The 22,316-nt window shown below is 35.8% G+C and overlaps 1 long non-coding RNA gene across 1 annotated transcript; it reads left to right on the top strand.

Annotated features, from left to right (window-relative positions):
- The first annotated feature begins 929 nt into the window (after window positions 1-929).
- Window positions 930-19,801, top strand: LOC309664120. Its single transcript, XR_014265632.1, has 2 exons — window positions 930-2,553; window positions 2,883-19,801. It is a non-coding gene; the product is annotated as an uncharacterized lncRNA (long non-coding RNA).
- Window positions 19,802-22,316: the final 2,515 nt, after the last annotated feature.

Raw genomic sequence — 22,316 nt, 5'->3', positions numbered from 1 at the left:
CTTAATTGAATTAACGTTAAAATTTCTTACAAAGGCAACTTCAGGCACAAATGGCTTCATGATGAATTCTGTCAAACATTTAATGAAGAAATAATGCCATTATTGCACAAAATCTTTAAGAAGAGGAAGAAACACTTTCAACTTATTTTATGAGTCCAATGTAACCCTACTACTGAAAACAGACAGACCATTAATATTCATGAATATAGACATATATATTCAACAAATTAGAAATATTAGTAATTTTAACCAAGAACATGTAAAAGGATATGTGTGTGTGTGTGTGTGTGTGTGTGTACACACAGATGCACACAGACATACACATATTAAATATATGTATAGAGTGACCTTGGAAGTTTGTGCTAGTAATACAGAGTTAGTTTCAGAAACAAATCAAGGTATCCCACCATAGTAAATTATTGATCATTTCTATTAGTATGGAAAAGCCATTTGTGAAAAAAAAATCAATACGCATTTCTGATTAGAAAACAATTCTCAGCAGATTAGGCAAACAACAGAACTGTTTCATTTTTATCAAGGGCACCTATGAAAACTTATAGCTAATGTCATAATTAATAATAAAATGGATATGCATATAGATTTACCCAAGAACCTTGACCCCACTTCACTCCACATACAAATATTATTTTGAGAGGAATCATAGACTTAAACATAGATGATAAAACTACCACATAAAATGTCTAGAAGAAAACAGAGGTAGATATTTTTGCAACCTCAGACAGGTTACTGACAGCAAGAAACTTTAAAGACAAAAATGGTGATTTAGATTTTATCAAATTAGAAGCTCATATTTATCAGAGGACACCATTAAAAAAGACAATCTACAGACTGGGAGAAAATATTCACCATACCTATATTTGACATACAAAAACTATGACGATTTTTAAAAAATGTTGGTCAGGATATGGAGCACTCTGAACTCTCATCATTTCTCATGAGAGAATACAATGGAATAATCACTTTGGGAAGTATGTTTTTTCAATCTACACTCACAATTCAATACTTTAAAAAGTTATAAAGGGCTTCCCTGGTGGCACAGTGGTTGAGAATCTGCCTGCCAGTGCAGAGGACACATGTTCCGGCCCTGCTCTGGGAAGATCCCACATGCCGCGGAGCAACTAAGCCTGTGCGCCACAACTACTGAGCCTGCATTCTAGAGCCCGTGAGCCACAACTACTGAGCCCGTGTGCCACAACTACTGAAGCCCATGCGCCTAGAGCCCGCACACCACAACAAAGAGTAGCCCCTGCTCGCCGCAACTAGAGAAAGCCCACGCGCAGCAACAAAGGCCAAACACAGCCAAAAATTAATTAATTAATTAATTAATTTTTAAAAGTTATAAAATTGACAAAAGACCTGAATAGACATTTTTCAAAGGTAAATACAAATGGCCTATAAGCACTTGAAAAGGCGTTCATCATCATTAGTCATTGGGAAAATGCAAATTTAAATCACAATGAGATTCTACCATATGGCCATTAGAATTTGTGATAGTATAAAGACCAACAGTGAAAGAAAAATGTTGAGCATAAATGGATGAAACAATTACTTTGGAAAAGATTTTGGCTATTTCTTATAGGGATATATATATATATATATATATATATATATATATTTTTAACCTAATGACCCAGCAATGTCACTCCTAAATGTTTATTCAAGAAGTAGGAAAATTATGTGCACGAAAAATTTGTGTGAAACAGTTTATAGCAACTTTACGTATAATAACCCCAAACTGGATACAATCCATACTCCCATCATTGGGCAAATGAATAAACAAAACATAGTATATTCATACAATGACTATATTCTTATTACTCAGCAGTATAAAGGAACAAACTACTGATACGCATAACAAGAGAAAAATCGCACAGATACAACATTGCCAGCAAGTGCATACTTTTATGTTTTCATTTATATGAAGGCCAAGGACAGTCAAAAACATACATTTGGTGAAAATAATAAAAATATGCTGACTGTGTAGGGGCAAGAGAGAACTTTCTGTTGTGATAGAAATGCCTTATTTCTTGTTAGGAATGCATGCTATGCAGGGGCACATGTTTTCTTAAACAACTCATCAAACCCCTTGCAAACTCTTCGGGAAATAGCATTCCAAAAAGAAAAAGAAAAAAACACGTGCACAGGTGAGCAATGATGAAAACTGTGTAATATGAAATTGAAGAGATTAACAAGGGCCAGATCACGTGTAGTCTTCTGGGCCATTCTCAGGAGCTTCGGATATTTTAAAAAGTGGAACTAAAAACCATTAAACGATTTTACATAGGAATGTATGTGGGGGTGGGGCAGGGATTAGTGGGATTTTACTTATGATTTTTTAATAGACTTTATATTTTTTAGAGCAATTTTGGATTAACAGAGAATCAAGCAGAAAGTAGAGAGTTTCCCGCACATATGCAGCCTCCCCAACTATCAGCGCCCGCTAGTAGAGCGCTGTACTTGTTATTACTGACGAGCTTACGTTGATAAATCATCACCCAAAGTCCGTAGTTTACACCAGGATTCACTGTTGATGTGCATTCTATGGATTTTTTTTTTTTTAAACTTTGGGTTTGTTTGTTTGTTTGTTTGTTTATTTATTTATTGCTGTGTTGGGTCTTCGTTTCTGTGCGAGGGCTTTCTCTAGTTGCGGCAAGCAGGGGCCACTCTTCATCGCGGTGCGCGGGCCTCTCATTATCGCGGCCTCTCTTGTTGCGGAGCACAGGCTCCAGACGCACAGGCTCAGTAATTGTGGCTCACGGGCCTAGTTGCTCCGCAGCATGTGGGATCTTCCCAGACCAGGGCTCAAACCCGTGTTCCCTGCATTGGCAGGCAGACTCTCAACCACTGCGCCACCAGGGAAGCCCCATTCTATGGATTTTGACAAATGTATGATGACATATATCCACAATTTTTGTATCATACAGAAGCGTTTCAGCACCCTAAATTTCCTCTGTGCTCTGCCTAGTCATTGTTCCCTCCCCAGTGACCCATGGCAACACCTGACGTTTTTATTACTGCCTCCATAGTTTTGACTTTTCCAGAATACTAATGTTTTTATATTTAATTTTTTTTTTTTACTTTATGAATAAATGACTGAAAGTAGGAAGGTATTATAGTAATCTAGAGAAATAATGATGCTTCAGCTTATGGAGACAGAAGTCTATATGGAGAGACAAGTATAGAATATTTAGTATATGATCTGGGGGTAAGTTTCAGACATGGATAATGAAGGAAAGAAAACAATCTAAGATGACTCCGAAATTTTGGGCTCAAGCAATTGGGTGACTTGTACCACTAACAGAGGTAGCGACAGTGAGTGTGTGTGGGAACATGGGTTTCACTTGGAATGTGTTGCTTTGAGATATTCAAGTTCATCTGGGCTGGAGGTCTACATTTGGAATCCACCAGGAGGTACAACATCAGAACCATGGGACGTAATGAGATTACCTAGGTAGAGGCTTTAGTGAGAAATGCCCTGCACCCAGGCCTAAGGCATCTAAAAACTGGAGGAGTATATAAAAGATCTGCAGTTGACACTGGGAGAAAATGCTCAAGAAAGAGCACACGGAGAAGGAGGTACTATTCACCTAAGATGGCAGAATATTTTACTTATTATAGAGGAGTATTGCCAGCACTAAGTAATGCTGACAGGTAAAGGAACCTACAGGTCCTGATTATTTAAGGGCCCATTGGATATGCCATCAGAAGGTCAATGTGACCTCTGCAAGGTTAGTTAAAAGGTGAGGGCTGAAAACCAAAATCAGATCAGAAAACTAAACACATGACTGTTTCTGGAGTAAAGGAAAATTTAAAGGGTTAGTTATTTACTGCTGCTGCAAGTTACTACCTTAAAAAGTCCCATAGGTGTCCATTTAACACCGCTTTTGTCTTTTGTTTTTCTTTAAGAAAATATCATTTCAAAGGATAACAGGTTTTAAAAGAGAGGAGAATTAATTGATTCTTAGATTATAATATGCCCTTGAGACATTTTTTGAAAGGCTAATTATTATGTGAGAAAAAATTGAACTAAAGCCATCATGTTGAAAGTTAAGCATTTTAATTTTTTTATGTTATTTGTTTAGTTTTTAGGAAGCAAGATAAATAGAATAAAACATTATATAAATCTGTACAATTTAGCAAAAGACTACTCCCTTCAACTATACTTGCATGTGAGAAGGATCTTGTACTCATTTAGAAAAGCATGACAGATATCTAAATAAAATCTCATTATAAAAGGATTTTTAAAAAGCTTTATCTTAAACTTATTTTAGATATTTTTGTCTAACTGTCCAACATATGTCCAGAATATGGAACTAACATATTTGTTAGTTACTAAATAAGCTAGCTTGTGAAGATCTTTTTCCTTGAATAATTTACATTTTACTGAAATATTAAAATTATCTTATAAATGAATATGGGCATTTTTAAATTAGATAAGAACAAAAATTGAGATAAAATGTCAGCAGATGAGTAGTTGACAGCCCTTTTTTCATATTATAATGCCTACAGCTATAATCTACATCATCCAAATTGAGAAAATATGCCAAACGTAAGTTAGGTGATGAAGTCCAGCTGTGAGAGCTGTACTGAGCTAGATAAAGATCCTTCAGGCTGTGTTCCCAGTTAAGTGAAGTTCTACAGGCAGGTCAGTTCATACCCATGTACTCAGGTGACCTCATGCCTGGTGATGCTTCCTCTGCCTGTGGGAGAGTGACTGGATGGTATTCAAGGGTAGCAGAATACGCCTCCCCAAAATACGCCCACTTGGCATATTGACTATTTTGAGCTAAAGGCACTTGCAAAACAGCAGATACAAAAGAGACACTCTGACCTCCCCCTTTTCTTCCTCATGGCAAACAGCACAAGAGATATAGAGCAAAGAAAAATAGTGACTCTTCCCTGGAAGCTTAGGATCCATTACCAGTGGGGACCCAAAAAGCAAATTCACAGTCTAAATCCAAAGAACTAAGTCTTACAAATGTTTTTCTCCTGCTAATTGAATTTGGAAAGGAACGGAGGAGATTTCTTACCTTCCTTTGTGGCCCGGACGGCGCAGACAGATGTCCAGAGGCTGAGGTGGTAGGAATTTTGCCTCTTGCTGGCTTTCTGTCAGTGGTCTCAGACCTCAGCGACGGTCTCCAGGGCGAGTGGGGTGTCCCAGCCCATGACAGCCCATCCTCCATGCCAGACACCCTAGGGGAGGCAAAACTTTACCTTGACCTTCTCAGGGTCTTGGGCTGGGCTCAGGGTCTTCAAGCTGACATGAAACAGATTAGCAGGAGAAAAGTCTGTATGAATAGCCCACACAGCAAAATGAAGACCCGACACCTGGATGGGTCTGAGTGCTTATATACAGGGTTGAACAAAGAGCAGGGATTGTGGAAGAGTAACTAAAAGGCACAGAGAGACCAAAGTAGGATGAGATCATGTTAACAAGTTCTGTCTGTAGAGGTTTTTCTCTGACTCGACTCCCTGCCTCTGATGATAAGGCTGTTTCCTCCTGGTATAGGGAGGGCGTCTTCCACATGAGAGTTTCATCTCCTGTTTTCAGAAGAAAAGGGGAGATCTGAGTGTTCCTTTTCTATCTGCCATTTTCAAGTGCCTTTAGCTCAAAATAGTCAACATGCCGAACCAGTGTATTTTGGAGCATATTCTGCTACCTTTCAGTACAAAACTGTGCACATAGGTCTTACACTTGTCTTTAATGTGGAAAGTCTGGTATTTACTTGTATCAAGTTTAAGGGTACAACGATCCTGAATTCCTGAATCCAGTCTTCTTGATAATGAATAATTGTAGAGGGAATTTGGACTAATTATTGGTGGAAGTGGTATGACACCCTTGACTCCTGCCAGCAACACTGTACACAGAGGCCCTTTTGAAACACAGGAATTCAATAAAATGATCATATAAACAGCTTGTCATTAAGATTTGTATTGAAGTAACAGCAAAAGGGTTTCAAAATTAAGACATAAGATGACAAGACATGAGAGAAAAGGCCAGGGAATTATGATAAAATATGTGAGGTGTCTGGGCCTAAGAAGTCATAGACGTTGTAATTCTTAATCAGTAATCCAAAGAGCCACAGCCCTTTCTGTCTCAGTCCTGAAATGTCCACAGTTTTAGGGGTCTTGCATGATTTGCTCTGAACACTCCTTACACCTCATTTTTTAGGAAACAGAAAGGAGCCGTTTTTATACTTTGCACATTATCTAATTTAGCCTCATTGTCCGTAGCCAAGTCCTGGTTTTCCAGCAAGTGTGCTCTACTTTTCTCATGTAATTCTTTCATAGTCACACAAAGCATGCTCTTTATAAAACAATTTGGCATTGGATTATATACAACATATACCCTATGTGTTGCATGAAAAACATTTTTTCTTCAGTTAAAACACTTACTCTTCTAAATACCATGACCCTAAAAATATTTTGCTTCATTTAAGGAAGGACAAGATGTTTCATATACGTAGAGTCTTAAAATCCTTCAGCTTTGCAAATGAGCCATGATGGTTCATTGCCCTGCCCGTGGGTTACAGGAACCATACATCAGTTAAAAGTCAACAAACAGCACACTAATTTTTCCATTTGTTTAGGCCAATGTCTGATGATGATGATACCCATTAAAAAGCTGCATACGTGGTGTCTCTCTAAAGCTGCAGATCTTTTCAAACTTTAGACTCCCAGCTAGAATACTCTGCAGTTCACTGTCCTTTTCCTCTAAAATTAGACTGGCAGCAAACATTGACATAAGTTACTGAGCCTGACATCCAATTAACACAGTCTTTACAGGTTTAATGAGCAGTGATAAATTTCTATCCTTTCTTTGGCACATTTTAATTAGTTGTAATTATGAGTGGAGTGACCTGAAAAGATTGTTGTCCCACAGAATCTCTGTAAATTTGTATAATTTATATTTGTATAAACAGAATGTGTTTTTATGACTTGAAAAACCAAAAGGTTGTTTAAGCCATTTCAGTAGCCTTATAAAATCATCTGTAAAGCACAGGTAACTAAAATGTTGGACATTCATATTTTGCCAACATCAGGTGAGATACTTCATAAATCTTGTTTATCACACATCATTTCCCCAGAGTTGGAATTTGCAATTTGTGTACAAGCTGAATTCAAACATATATATACTTATAATACACATAAATTGTACATAAACTGCATATATATACTGATTTGTCTTATTAATAAGGATAACTACATTAATTTACGATAATTCTTAATTTTATTTGAAAGCATAATTATTCATGCCTTGAGGAATAGAAAAAGATACATGTTTGCACTAAGATGTTTGAAAAGTGCCATATATCCATTAGGAATAAAATTAAGAATGAGGCAGATATTGGCCTTATTTTTGTAAAGATTATAGTGGAGCAAAATAAAAAAAGCAAACAATTCTCAGTGCTGACATTTGGAGGACAAGTGGTGCCCATGATGGGAAGACCTGTATCGCAACTGAAGTTTACAAGGAGTGAGGATGATTGTGATGAGGGTAGGAAAATACCAGCTAACATTATCTTTGTGTTTACTAATTGCTAGGTTCTATTGTAAGAATTTTGCGTAACCTTTATTTTATTAATTAATTTTTATCTGAGTATAGTTGCTTTACAATGTTGTGTTAGTTTCTACTGTATAGCAGAATGAGTCAGCTATAAATATACATATACATCTATCCACTCTTTTTTGGATTTCCTTCTGGTTTAGGTCACCATAGTGCACTGAGTAGAGTTCCCTGTGCTATACAGTATGTTCTCATTAGTTGTCTATTTTATACACAGTATCAATAGTGTATGTATGTCAATCCCAATCTCCCAATTCCTACCACCCCCCCTTCCCCCCTTGGTATCCATCCATTTGTTTTCTACATCTGTAACATCTAAATAACTAGTAATTTTTAGGAATAGGAGGTCTAGTTAGTTGAGTTTTCCCATTTAGGGGAAAATTTGTAGAATCCAAGGAAAACCTAGCGTATGACAGATTACACTCAGAAATTCACACCCAGTGGAATATCCCACAAATACCACTTAAGTAAAGGAGGGGGCATCTGATTTGTCCTTCCTTCCCTCCTGTCTGAATTTTAAACATATCTTTTAATGTCAAGTATCCTCAATGCCGAGCCTAAACTAACATGCCATTTCCTATAACTTTCAACTCCTGACCCCTCCTTCCCACTACAGTTCCCTTCGAGCCATCATCTACCACAAAGGATTCTATATCCCATTCTTCTTGGGATGGCTGCATATACCTCCTATCCTTGTAGAGTTTCTTGAGAGTAAGAGCAAGACCCTCCAATTATATGCCTGCCCTTGTCAGTGGGGCGTGAGTGTGACGTACCCATGAAACCTCTTCGTCAGTCCTTTCTGTCGTCATTTACAAAAGACTCTGGCTCTTCTGTAAGATGTTGTAGGGGACTTTATTTTACAAATATGGTTTCAACATCTCTCTCGTTCTGCAAACTCTTTTACAATAGGACCTTGACATTGCTCTCCTCAGCCCTCCTGTGTGTGCCTCCACGTGAATGGAGGTGGGGATGGGGAGCGGGTTTTGACCTACTTGTACCCAACAGAAAGCAGCTGAAATGATGCTGCATGACCTCTGAGGGTCGGTTAGAAAAGGCATTGCAACTTCTGCTTGCTTGCTGGAGCACTTTCCTTGCAGCCGTGGGCTACCATGTCAGAATTCTGACTACACTGGGGCCAGCATGCCAGCGTCCATGTGGAAAGACCCCCATGGAGAAGGCCCTGTGACCCACCATACAAGGAGAGAGATGCCTGCCAGCTCTCACCTACCCCAGCCACCATATGAATGCCACTGCATGTAAGACCCTAACCAAACAGTTCAACTCCAGTCCGTCTTGAATTGCTAGCACACAGCAAATGTAAACATCAATTGTCTTAAGCCAGTAAGTTTTGGCCCGATTTGTTGTGTAGCGTTAGATAATTAGAAAGGAGTTCTTGTATAACATTGACTATCAAGCTGTGCCCTCCGTGTGCCTGGGATACTTTGTATGTTGCAGGGAAAGTATTTCTTTGAGTATTCGACTCTTATCTTACTTTACTTCTCAGTGTTATTGCCTAATAGAAATCTTCTGAAAAAACTCGCCTTTAAATGTGAACACGAAAAGGAGGATATATGAGTTGCACAACTGCTTTCCTGACCCTACTGCCAGTACATTCTGAGCACATTCTGAGAACCAAAGGCTTCCATGGACCAATCCTAGCTTCCAGCCGTGATGGACTTAGGCTGCTGGCAGGTCACGTAACATCTGTGACCATCTTTTTCCTCTGCAGAGAGACAGTAATCCTTAGCTGTGTCACAGAGGTGTTGTGTGGTTTCGATAGGGCTGCACTCTGCACATGTAAAATACTCTAATTTCAAGGTAACATTATACACATTCTAACCCACTTTCATCTGTGAGCATGTGGAGTGGGTGCTGTGAGGACTTGGCTTCCGGTTTGCAGAGTTTCCAGTGTTTAAATTGTCACTTTACAACCCGCTACCCCCCTTACTTACCATGTTAACATTGCCAGGACTGGGCAACTACAGATCCATGTGTCGTCTAGAAGTGGGTGCTGTTTTGGGCTTCATTTCCCTAACTTTTCAGAAAATTTGCAAAGTGTTATGAGGCTTTAATCATTCCAGTTTTTCTTGGATCTGCAAGAGGATTTTTACCCTACTGCACTCCTAAGCCGCCCGCATCAGGGAACAATTTGCTATGGAAATATAACGTCCCGGTTAAGTCTTGTTCTAATTGTTCTAATAAGCACACACTAAGGACTCTATCTCCCTTGGTTATTGATATAAATTCCTTGGCTACAGAATGTGTTTCTTTAATAGAGTTTTGGATTATCTATATAGAAAATCATTTTTTTTTAAATAAAGACTTAACAATTAGCTGAATTAGTTCCCATTTAATTTCAGGAGCATACACCTGGATTAAACATGTAAAAAATGTTACAAATAATGGTTTAATATAATTTAACCAAGCGATATTTTAATATAACTCCACCAATATTAAGGGAGAATTAATGCATATTTTTATTGTACTTCAAACCTGTAACCAATCTAAATAGCAATATCAGACCAAATTTAACAGCATTTAAATTGGGCTGACGGCTCCTCACCTCCATGCCCACTTAGGAGCTTAAACTAAGGCAGAAATATAAATTATCTTTTACATTGAATGCATTATCTAATAAACTACCAAACAGAAGAACTTCATAGCTTTCTTTTCCTGTCCTTCTACTTTTCTTTGGTGGTGCTAAAGATTTAAGGTCTTTTGTTATTTTAAAGTTAAGATACCCTGATCATAGCTCCTGACACTCTGTTGCCTTCAGAGGCAGCTGTAGGGCAGGTGGCGGGCTCTGCTATCCCCACATCTCCTCCATGTGCCCTGGCTGTTCCACCACCCCCATCCATAGACCTCAGAGCTTCTGCCTTACGGGGGGCCAATAGTTCATAAAAGGGGAAATCAACAGTAACACAATAATAGTAGGGGATTTTAACACCATACTTACACCAATGCACGGATCATCCAAACAGAAAATAAATAAGGAAACACAAGCTTTAAATGACACAATAGACCAGATATATTTAATTGATATTTATAGGACATTCCACCTGAAAGTGGCAGAATACACTTTCTTCTCAAGTGCACATGGAACATTCTCCAGGATCGATCACATCTTGGGTCACAAATCAAGCATTGGAAAATTTTAGAAAATTGAAATCATAGCAGGCATCTTTTCTGACGACAATACTATGAGACTGGAAATCAGTTACATGAAGAAACTGTAAAAAACACAAATACATGGAGGCTAAACAGTGCACTGCTAAATAACCAAGAGATCACTGAAGAAATCAAAAATACCTAGAAAAAAATGACAATGGAAACACGGTGACCCAAAACCTATGGGACACAGCAAAAGCAGCTCTAAGAAGGAAGTTTATAGCAATTCAATCTCACCTCAAGAAACAAGAAAAATCTCAAATAAACAATCTAACCTTATACCTAAAGCAACTAGAGAAAGAACAAAGAAAACCCAAAGTCAGTAGCCGGAAAGATATCATAAAGATCAGAGCAGAAGTAAATGAAATAGAAATGTAGAAAACAATAGCAAAGATCAATAAAACTAAAAGTTGGTTCTTTGAGAAGGTAAACAAAATTGATAAACCTTTAGCCATACTCATCAAGAAAAAAAGAGAGAGGATGCATATCAATAAAATTAAAAATGAAAAAGGAGAAACCACAACTGACACTGCAGAAATACAAAGGATTATAAGAGACTACTATGAACAATTACATGCCAATAAAATGAACAACCGGGAAGAAATGGATAAATTCTTGGAAAGGTACAATTTTCCAAGACTGAACCAGGAAGAATTAGAAAATAGAAACAGACCTGTTCACAAGTAATGAAATTGAAACTGTAATTAAAAATCTTCCAACAAACAAAAGTCCAGAAACAGATGGTTTCACAGGCGAATTCTATCAAACATTTATAGAAGAGCTAACACAGATACTTCTCAAACTGTTCCAAAAAATTGCAGAGGGAGGAATACTCCCGAATTCATTCTACGAAGCCACCATCACCCTGATACCAAAACCAGAGAAAGATATCACAAAAAATAGAAACTTACAGAGCAATATCAGTGATGAACATGGATGCAAAAATCTTCAAAAATACTAGCAAACAGAATCCAACAACACATTAAAAGGCTCATACACCATGATTGAGTGGGATTTATCCCAGGAATGCAAGGATTCTTCAATATATGCAAATAAATCAGTGTGATACACCATATTAGCAAATTAAGGAATACAAACCATATGATCATGTCAGTAAATGCAGAAAAAGCTTTTGACAAAATTCAACAGCGATTTATGATAAAAACTCTCCAGCAAATGGGGATAGAGGGAATCTACCTCAACATAATGAAGCCCATATATGACAAACCCACAGCAAACATCATACTCAATGGTGAAAAACTGAAAGCATTTCCAATAAGATCAGGAAAAAGACAAGGATGTCCACTTTCACCACTGTTATTCAACATAGTTTTGGAAGTCCTAGCCATGGCAATCAGAGAAGAAAAAGAAACAAAAGAAATACAAATTGGAACAGAAGTAAAACTGTCACTGTTTGCAGATGACATGGTACTATACATAGAGAATCCTAAACATGCCATCTGAAAAATACTAGAGCTAATCAATGAATTTGGTAAAGTTGCAGGATACAAAATTAATGCACAGAAAGCTCTGTCATTCCTATGCACTTACAATGAAAAATCAGAAAGAGAAATTAAGGAAACAATCCCACTTGCCATCGCAACAAAAAGAATAAAGTACCTAGGCATAAACCTACCTAAGGAGGCAAAAGACTTGTACTCAGAAAACTATAAAACACTGATGAAAGAAATCAAAGATGACATAAACAGATGGAGAAATATACCATGTTCTTGGATTGGAAGAATCAATATTGTGAAAATGACTATGCTACCCAAAGCAATCTACAGATTCAATGCAATCCCTATCAAATTACCAATGGCATTTATACAGGACTAGAACAAAAAATCGTAAAATTTGTATGGAGACACAAAAGACCATGAATAGCCAAAGCAATCTTGAGAAAGAAAAACAGAGCTGGAGGAATCAGGCTCCCCGACTTCAAACTATACTACAAAGCTACAGTAATCAAGACAGTATGGTACTGGCATGAAAATAGAAATATAGATCAACGGAACAGGATAGAAAGCCCAGAGATAAACGCACACCTGTATGGTCATTTAATTTATGACAGAGGAGACAAGAACATACAATGGAGACAAGACAGCCTCCTTAATAAGTGGCGCTGGGAAAACTGGACAGCTACATGTAAAAGAATGAAATTAGAACACTCCCTAACACCATACTCAAAAATAAACTCCAGATGAATTAAAGACCTAAATGTAAGACTGGACACTATAAAACTCTTAGAGGAAAACATAGGAAAAACGCTCTTTGACATAAACCACAGCAAGATCTTTTTTGACCCACCTCCTCGAGAAATGGAAATAAAAACAAAAATAAACAAATGGGACTTAATGAAACTTAAAAGCTTTTGCACAGCAAAGGAAAACATAAACAAGATGAAAAGACAACCCTCAGAATGGGAGAAAATATTTGCAAATGAAGCAGCAGACAAAGGATTAATCTGCAAAATATACAAACAGCTCATGGAGCTCAGTATCAGAAAAAACAACTCAATTTAAAAATGGGTGGAAGACCTCAATAGTTATTTCACCAAAGAAGACATGTAGGTGGACAAGAGGCACATGAAAAACTTCTCAACATCACTAATTATTAGAGAAATGCAAATCAAAACTACAATGAGTTGAAAAGGACGCAGAGTGAAACCCTGGTTATATTAAAAAATCAGGGTGCTAGGTAATGACACTAACACCGCCAAAATTCGGTCAACAACAAATGCACAAAGTATCTTGAAAATCTAGTTAAAACTATGAAAAAATCAAATCTGTACATAAAATTTACAAAAAAAAAGGAAAATTAAAATAATCAAATCTATATAAATACATGAATCATGCTAACAAGATAGTAGGACTGATTTTCGTTTCATTATTTTAACACAGACAAATGTAAATACAAAAAGGTGCTCAGAAATGGCACAGCCGACGTAAACCTCACCCAAAGACAGAAGGTTAGGACACTGGAAATGGCTACCAGGTCACAAGGCGCGGGGTTCAGTGCAGCCATGCCCATTTCAGCTCACCGAAAAAAGCGCTTAAGCACTGCTGCAAAGAACAATGCAGGAGATCACTGACAGAATCTCTAGGTTCATTACGGTTCAGTTAATACATTTCAGTATAGTCATTCATTTCTGTCTGTACATAGGTTGAGGACAGATCCCATACATGGACATGTCTTAAATGGGTTGCTGTATTTTAGAATTATAAAGATTTTTCACTATTGGAAAGTGCAATGGGGACCTTCTGCAGACTGTTTAGAACCGAAACCACCATGACACAGTTTTTATAGTGTCTGTATATTTGTGATGCAATGGTCTTGTAAAGGTTTTTACTGAAAACTACCATTAGCCAGTCTTTCTTACTGACAATAAATTATTAATAAAATTTAAAAAAAAAACTACAATGAGGTATCACCTCACACTGGTTGATGGCCATTATCAAAAAATCTACAAACAATAAATGCTGGATAGGGTGTGGAGAAAAGGGAACCCTTTTGCACTGTTGGTGGGAATGTAAATTGATAGAGCCACTATGGCAAACAGTATGGAGGCTCCTTAAGAAACTGAAAATAGTATTACCATATGACCCAGCAATCCCACTACTGGGTATATACCCTGAGAAAACCAGAATTCAAAGGACATATGTACCACCCAGTGTTCATTGTAGCACAATTTACAATAGCCAGGACATGGAAACAATCTAAATGTTCAATGATAGATGAATGGATAAAGAAGATGTGGTAACATAGACAATGGAATATTACTCAGCCATAAAAAGGATGAAAATGTGTCATTTGTAGAGATGCGGATGGACCTAGAGTCTGTCATACAGAGTGAAGTAAGCCAGAAAGAGAAAAATAAATATCGTATATTAACACATATATGTGGAATCTAGAAAAATGATACAGATGAACCTATTTGTAAGGCAGGAATAGAGATGTAGACCTAGAGAATGGACATGTGGACACAGTGGGGGAAGGGGAGGGTGGGACGAATTGGGAGATTAGGTTTGACATAAATACACTACCATGTGTAAAATAGATAGCTAGTGGGAACCTGCTGTATAGCACAGGAAGCTCAGCTCGGTGCTCTGTGATTACCTGGATGGGTGGGATGGGGGAGGTGGAAGGGAGGTCCAAGAGGGAGGTGATATAGGTATACATATGGCTGATTCACTTTATTGTACAGCTGAAAGTGACACAACATTGTAAAGTAATTTTACTCCAATTAAAAAAAAATTAAAAAATAAAAACATAGTTATAGTCATGCCCCTACTTGTTCAAAAATAAAAGGGGGGGTGGCAAGTACTAATGGATGCATGCAGGAAAAATTTAGCATCTTTCTAATCATCTTTAATGCATATTTTCTCCTTTGGACCCATGTGTTTCCCTGTAAGCCAAACTCAAGAACATTGAATATTCTTTCAATAGATGTAGAATCACCTTGTCTATATGCCTTAGTTCATGACTTGGAATACCCTCCCTCTTTTTCCCTATCTATCCACTAGTTCAAATGTTATGTCTTAGTCAAAGCCTTCTTGGTTCAGAAAAAGGAATTTCTCTCTCTCTTTTTGACGTAATCACAAAGATCTTGCTTACGTTTTCATCAGTGTGCATACATGTTTCTGATTCCTTCACTAAATTTTAAGCCCCCTTGAATTTAAGCCCAGAATCTTGCATTACTCATCTTTCAGTTTTAGCATAGTTTATTATAATAAGATCCATAAAATGCTCAGTCAACTCATTTGACTTAAATTTATAAATCATATTCAGAAGTAGTTTTTAAGCTGTTTTACTTAGGTATATATCAAATATGTATCTGCTGGTTGATAGACATAAAATGTTAGGGTAATTAAAATTATATCAAAAGTATCCTCTATGATACAGTGATACATTGATATTAAAACTTTTCATGCATAATTTAATGGTGAGCCCCTATAAAAGAAAATGTATGTTTTTATGTGATATGTAAATACCACTATATTTTAGTTTTGATTCAATTGTTAATTATACATTGAATTTTAACTTATAATCATCTATTTAAAAGAATATATAGACAACAGATTTTTACACATTAAGCATAGATTGAAGTGACTATTTTGTGAATTTTAAGTATGAATACTTTTCAGCTAAAAAATAAGTAAGCCTGAATTTAAACATCACACTGACAATTTCTGCTATATGAAAAGTGATAAAATACTGACTAGAAATAACACACTGAAATTGGCAAAGCCTAAACCATAAGACGGATTTATTTAAAAAGGCATTTTTGTAAACCTTCCCAAATGATGAGAAATAAGGTGATTTCTCTGATAATTTCTTTTGTGTTGCCATATAGATCATGTTTCCAAGAAGTGCTGCTGTCAAGGAAAAGCGGACACAGTACTAAATGATTAATGGTATAGACGGTTTCATCTTACAAAATGAAAAACATTCTGATTAGAAAACATATACATTTAAAATGTCCTCTCCCCCTATGGAAGTATGACAGTTGAGAATGATTTGTGTATTATGGAGAATCTCTCTATAGCCAGTGGCACTACGTATTTTAGATTGATGATCCTAAAAATGGAAACATCTACTCATACCCAGATTTGTGCTTTTTAGAATCTCTCCAGAATATTTTTGGAAAAAATATATATATGCTGACAGATGAAATATGTATCTAGGAATAGCATCAATGGTTTTCGATCGATTTCACCTTCCATATTCACACTTACAGTACGTGATGTTGAATTTATCAAAAGTGAAAACAGTGAATGGGTGCCTCCATTGTCTGGACCAGCTTTTAATATCTTATATTTAATGGGCTGCCTGAAACATCTGTCTTTTTCTGATGCTGCAGCAAAGGCAAGCTGGCTAGTAATCTTCCAACAATCTAAGTAGGGTTTTGCAAGGATTAGTAGTGATCGTGTATATAGCTTAGTTAACAAATTACCTGAGAAATAATAAGAGCCGAATAAATCTTAGCTTCTGCTGTCATTTCTGTCTTCATTTTCATTGGTGTTCCTCCAAATCTTATGGTTAGAGAAGAGTCCTGGGGAACAGTCTCACTCTCACTCCTGGAGCCTTGTCACAGATGAAACAACACTATGATCAAGCATGACTTCATTAAATGTTGCCTGATATGTGAGAAGTGTTATATAACACTGCTGAGTGCCATGTGGATTTGGGTTCCTGAGCATGAACAGTATGAAGGAAATGGCTTCATGAAGGCACAGTTTATCAAATACTTCTATAGTTTTAAGATATATATAATATATTATTAATAATTATTAATAATCAATAATACTAATATACAATGTTAATAATATTTAATTCAAATTATATTATTTATATATTAATATAATAGCTATATAAGAATAATAATTTATCTATTGAATACAGATTCTTCTTAAGCATGTCAGGATATATACTTTCTCTTTGCTGACCATCATCAACTTATTTTAATGAAGGTTTTTTTTTTTAATTTTTAAAATTGAAGTATAGTTGATTTACAATGTTGTGTTAGTTTCAGGTGTGCAACAAAGTGATTAAGTTATACATATATGTACATATTTTTTTCAGATTCTTTTCGCATATAGGTTCTTACAAAATATTGAGTATAGTTCCCTGTACTATACAGTAGGTCCTTGTTGGTTATCTGTTTTATAATAGTAGTATGTATCTGCTAATCTCAAACTCCTAATTTATCCCTTTCCCCTCTCTTCCCTTTGGTAACCATAATTTTGTTTTCTATGTCTGTGGGTCTATTTCTGTTATGTATATAAGTTCATTTGTATCATTTTTTTTAGATTCCATATATAAGTGATATCATATGATATTTCTCTTTCTTTGTCTGAGTTATTTCACTTAGTATGATAATCTGTACAACTGTCCATATTGCTCAAATGGCATTATTTCATTCTTTTTTGTGGCTGAATAATATTTCATTGCATATATCTACCACATGTTCTGTATCCATTCATCTGTCGATGGACATTTAGGTAGCTTCCATGTCTTGGCTATTGTAAATAGCGCTGCAGTGAACATTGGCGTGAATATATCTTTTTGAATTATGGTTTTCTCTGTATATATGCTCAGGATACTACCCAAGACAATCTACAGATTGAATGCAATCCCTATCAAATTACTAATGGCATTTTTCACAGAACTAGAACAGAAAAACTTTAATGTGTGGAAACACAAAAGACCCCGAATAGCCAAAGCAATCTTGAGAATGAAAAATGGAGCTGGAGGAATCAAGCTCCCCAACTTCAAACTATACTACAAAGCTACAGTAATCAAGACAGTATAGTACTGGCACAAAAACCAAAATATAGATCAGTGGAACAGGATAGAAAGCCCAGATATAAACCCACACACCTATGATCAATTAATCTATGACAAAGGAGGCAAGAATGTACACTGGAGAAAAAACAGTCTCTTCTGTAAGGGAGCTGGGACATGTTTACATGTAACTTGACAGCTACGTGTAAAAGAATGAAGTTAGAATATTTTATATAACCATATATAAAAATAAACTCAAGATGGATTAAAGACATAAATGTACTGGGAATCATAAAACTCCTAGAAGAAAACATAGGCAGTATGTTCTTTGACATCTATCTTAGCAATATTTTTATGGATATATCTCCTCAGTGAAGAGTACCAAAAGCAAAATTAAACAAGTGTGATCAAATCAAACTAGAAAGCTTTTGCACAGCAAAGAAAACCATCAGCAAAGCAAAAAAGCAACTTACTGAATGGGGAAGATATTTGCAAATGATATATCCAATAAGGAGTTAATACCCAAGATAGGTAAAGAACTTATACAACTCAATATTTTTTAAAAATTCAGTTGAAAAATGGACAGAGGACCTGAATAGGTATTTTTCCAAGGATGACATACAGATGAGCCACAGGTATGTGAAAATGTGCTCAATATCACTAATCATCAGAGAAATGAAAATCAAAACCACAATGGGATACCACCTCACACCTGTCAAAATGGCTATCATCGAAAAGACGGTAAATAACAAGTGTTGGGGAGGATGTGGAGAAAAGGGAGCCCCAGTAGTACATTGTTTGTGGGTATGTAAGTTGGTGCAGCCACTATGGAAATGCGTATGGAGGGTCCTCAAAAAAATAAAACTGTTATATAATCCAGCAATTCCACTTCTGGGTATTTATCCAAAGAAAACAAAAGCAGTAATTCAAAAAAAATGTATGCACCCCAATGTTCATAGTGGCATTGTTTACAATAGCCAAGATATAGAAGCAACCTAAGTATCCATCAACAAATGAATGGACAAAGAAGGTGTGGTTTATATAGAATACAATGGAACATTACTCAGCCAGAAAAAAGAACGAAATCTTGCCATTTGTGACAACTTGGATGGACCTGGAGGTTATTGTGCTTAGTGAAATAAGTCAGAGAAAGACAAATAATACTGTATGATATCACTTGTATGTATAATCTATAAAACAAAACAAATGAACAAATGTATCAAAAAAGAATCAGACTCACAGATACAGAGAATAAGCTGGTAGTTGCCAGAGGTGAGAGAGGTAGGGGGAAGGTGAAATAGGTGAAGGGAATTAAGAGGTACAAACTACCAGGGTTTTTTTTTTTTTTTTTTTTTGAATTTTAGAATTTTATTTATTTTTTAATACAACAGGTTCTTATTAGTTATCCATTTTATACATATTAGTGTATATATGTCAATCCCAATCTCCCAATTCATCAAACTGCAAGTTTTAAAATAAGTAAGTCATAGGGATGCAATGTATAGCACAGGGAATATAATCAATATTTTATAGTAACTTTGGTGTGTAATCTGTAAAAATATCAAATTACTCTGCTGTACACTGAAACTAATATAAAATTGTAAGTCAGCAATAAATCAATAAAAATAAACAAGTAAAATGAAATGTCCTTGTTGGAACAGGAAGAGGGTAATATGAAAATTTAGATGATGTGTAATGGTGGAATGGTAGTGATAACTCTTTTTCATTAATACATTTTTTAAATGCAAGAAAGTTATTATTTTTACAGAAAATATCCTTGTTAGATACTAGTATTAAGGTTATTCTTGCTTCCTAAGATTAATTGGAAAGTATTTCCAGTTGTTTTCATTATATTTTTAAAAATAATTTGTTAAGATTGGTTTTATTTCTTTCTTCAATGCTTGCTGCAAATGTTTGATTGAAGCTTGGGGGTGTATATTTCTTTTGTTGAGGGAAGACTTTAATTCAAAGCTGGCTTCAGTTCATGTGAGGTCTGATTTATTTCAGCTTTACACTTACACTTTGGTTTAGTCTTTTGTGTTATGAACCTGAAGCCTGCAGGGTTTGCCAAGACCTTTCGTCTTTGGCAGGTTATGAACTTCAACTTTTATCTCGCCAATTCTGTAAAGTTGGCAAAAAATTTATTCAGCCTCCCAGCATCTTGGCCACTCTTGGAAACAGCTCTCTGCGTTTTCTGTTTGGGTTTTTGTTTGTTTTTTTGGTCTTTTTTATTATTCTATATTTTCTTCCAGGACATTGGTCCTACAATTCCTCACTACCTTGTTCAATAAGATTTTTTTAAATTAAATTTTGTCCAATTTTGTCCATTGTTAGGAGGTTGATAAGAAATACCTAGTCTGCCGTTGCTAAAATTAGACTTGAAAACATTTTTACTTTCTGATCCTAATCATATTCTTTGATACCCTACAATGGTGCTTCTGTTGTCTTGTTCCCTCAACCAGAAATATCATTCATCAGTCAAATTATTACACATTCTGCAAAGCCAGGTTCAGATGTCACTTTCAGCCCATTTCCCTTGATCCCAAGTTGGTAATACTATCTATCTATTTTAATCTGTCTGTAATTTACTTCTAGTGCTTTAGAAAGAAGATCAAAATCTACCTTTTTTCCTTAGAACTGCTCTTGATTGCATACTTGTTTTTTACTCCCATAATGAAAAGAATTAAGTTGCAAAGCTGGTAGTTTTTACATTTTATGGTATTTTAGAGCAGTTTGTCCTGATATTTACTGCCAACTATTCACCTTGTTTATATCTAAAGTGGCATAATAATGTCAGTGACTAAACACACTTTGCCTACTGCGTTGTTAATAATTTTACCATGTTTACATCATATGCACAATCATTACAGGAATGTTTAAGATTGTAAACCACTTCCAAAATAGAATTCTTGTAAATAAGTTTACTTTAAAATTACCATCTACGTGTATCAAGATAACTCTAACTCGGATGTCACGGAATACTCACCCTGTATCATTTTTGTCGACTCTTAATGAATGTGCACTGAAACATGTCTACTTACTTCCCCTAAACCACCTTGTAAACAGATAGTTACATCTGTAAATTCTCTGTTAATATAGAGCTCGAGGATGGAACAGGGCAAAAGAAGCTGTACAGTAAAGATATAGATTAATAGTAGGAGTCGTCCAGTGCAATCCCATGTCAGAACTCTCGTCTCCATTAACGCCTGCCCTACCCGACAGTGCCCACAATAGTCCCTTTATATAATTCAGGCTAATTTCCTGATCTTGAGTTAAAACCTGAGACGGCTTGAATGTCATTATAGGACAAAAAGGGTCTATGTCCCAGTCTCTGTGGCGTGTATTTCAATGTCTAATGAGGCAAATTTTATCTTTTAATTCATTCAAACATGAAATAATTTATCACTAATTTTGTATTTGCCAAGATTTCTACTGAACCTGTTTGAGGAATTAATAAAGAAAATTCTGTCAGATCAGTTATTTCAGAAAAAAAGACACATGAATGTCAAAGTATTTACTGAACTCTGGACAGGCTTTGTAAGTAACAAAATGTTTTAGCATTCCCTAAACAGCTGACAAATTCAAATAAGAATTTTAAGCCTGGATTTTCAATTTAATCTAGCATATAAAGTATCATACACACTAAAGCAAGGTTAAGTGTTATTTAAAACTTTTGAGGTCCTTTCTATTGCTCTGCTGGGTTACTCCAGAATTCCCAAGGATCTTCTCTGCTCCAATCCACTGTGGAAAATATACAGGACCAGTGCAACTTTCTATAGTGATTTTCTAAACTGTGGATATATTAGTAGTTTCTAAGGTCACTAGTGATTAGAAGAAGTAACTTTTAATTCAGATTCAGACTTCTATTTGCTATTACCAATGATCTTAACTATAAAGATTAATTTCTGAAGTTTATCTCAAAACAAATATAATAATTGCAGTTTAATTTAACAAATTTATCAGTTAAGGTTGATACAGAAAAGCAAAAACAAAGTCGAAAATACTGGGCAAAGGAAAACACAGAACTTAACACTAAAATGACAAATTTTTGGCATTACATTTCAATCCTTAAATTAAAACATTTAGAATAATTTTAATCCACAGTTTTAGTTTCATATCTTTCTTTTTACTGAATTATATATCTTTATTTAATTTCTACTCACCTAAAAATAATGGATAAATCAATAAAATCATGGATCTTTGAAAATAGATGGGAAACATTTAGGAAAAAATCACAATCATAAATGAAGGAGCTCTCTGATTGAAAAAGAGGGAA

The sequence above is a fragment of the Balaenoptera physalus genome (genome assembly GCF_965194825.1).
Source record: "Balaenoptera physalus genome assembly, chromosome: 7".
NCBI lineage: Eukaryota > Metazoa > Chordata > Mammalia > Artiodactyla > Balaenopteridae > Balaenoptera > Balaenoptera physalus.
This window is presented reverse-complemented; position numbering and strand designations above follow the sequence as displayed.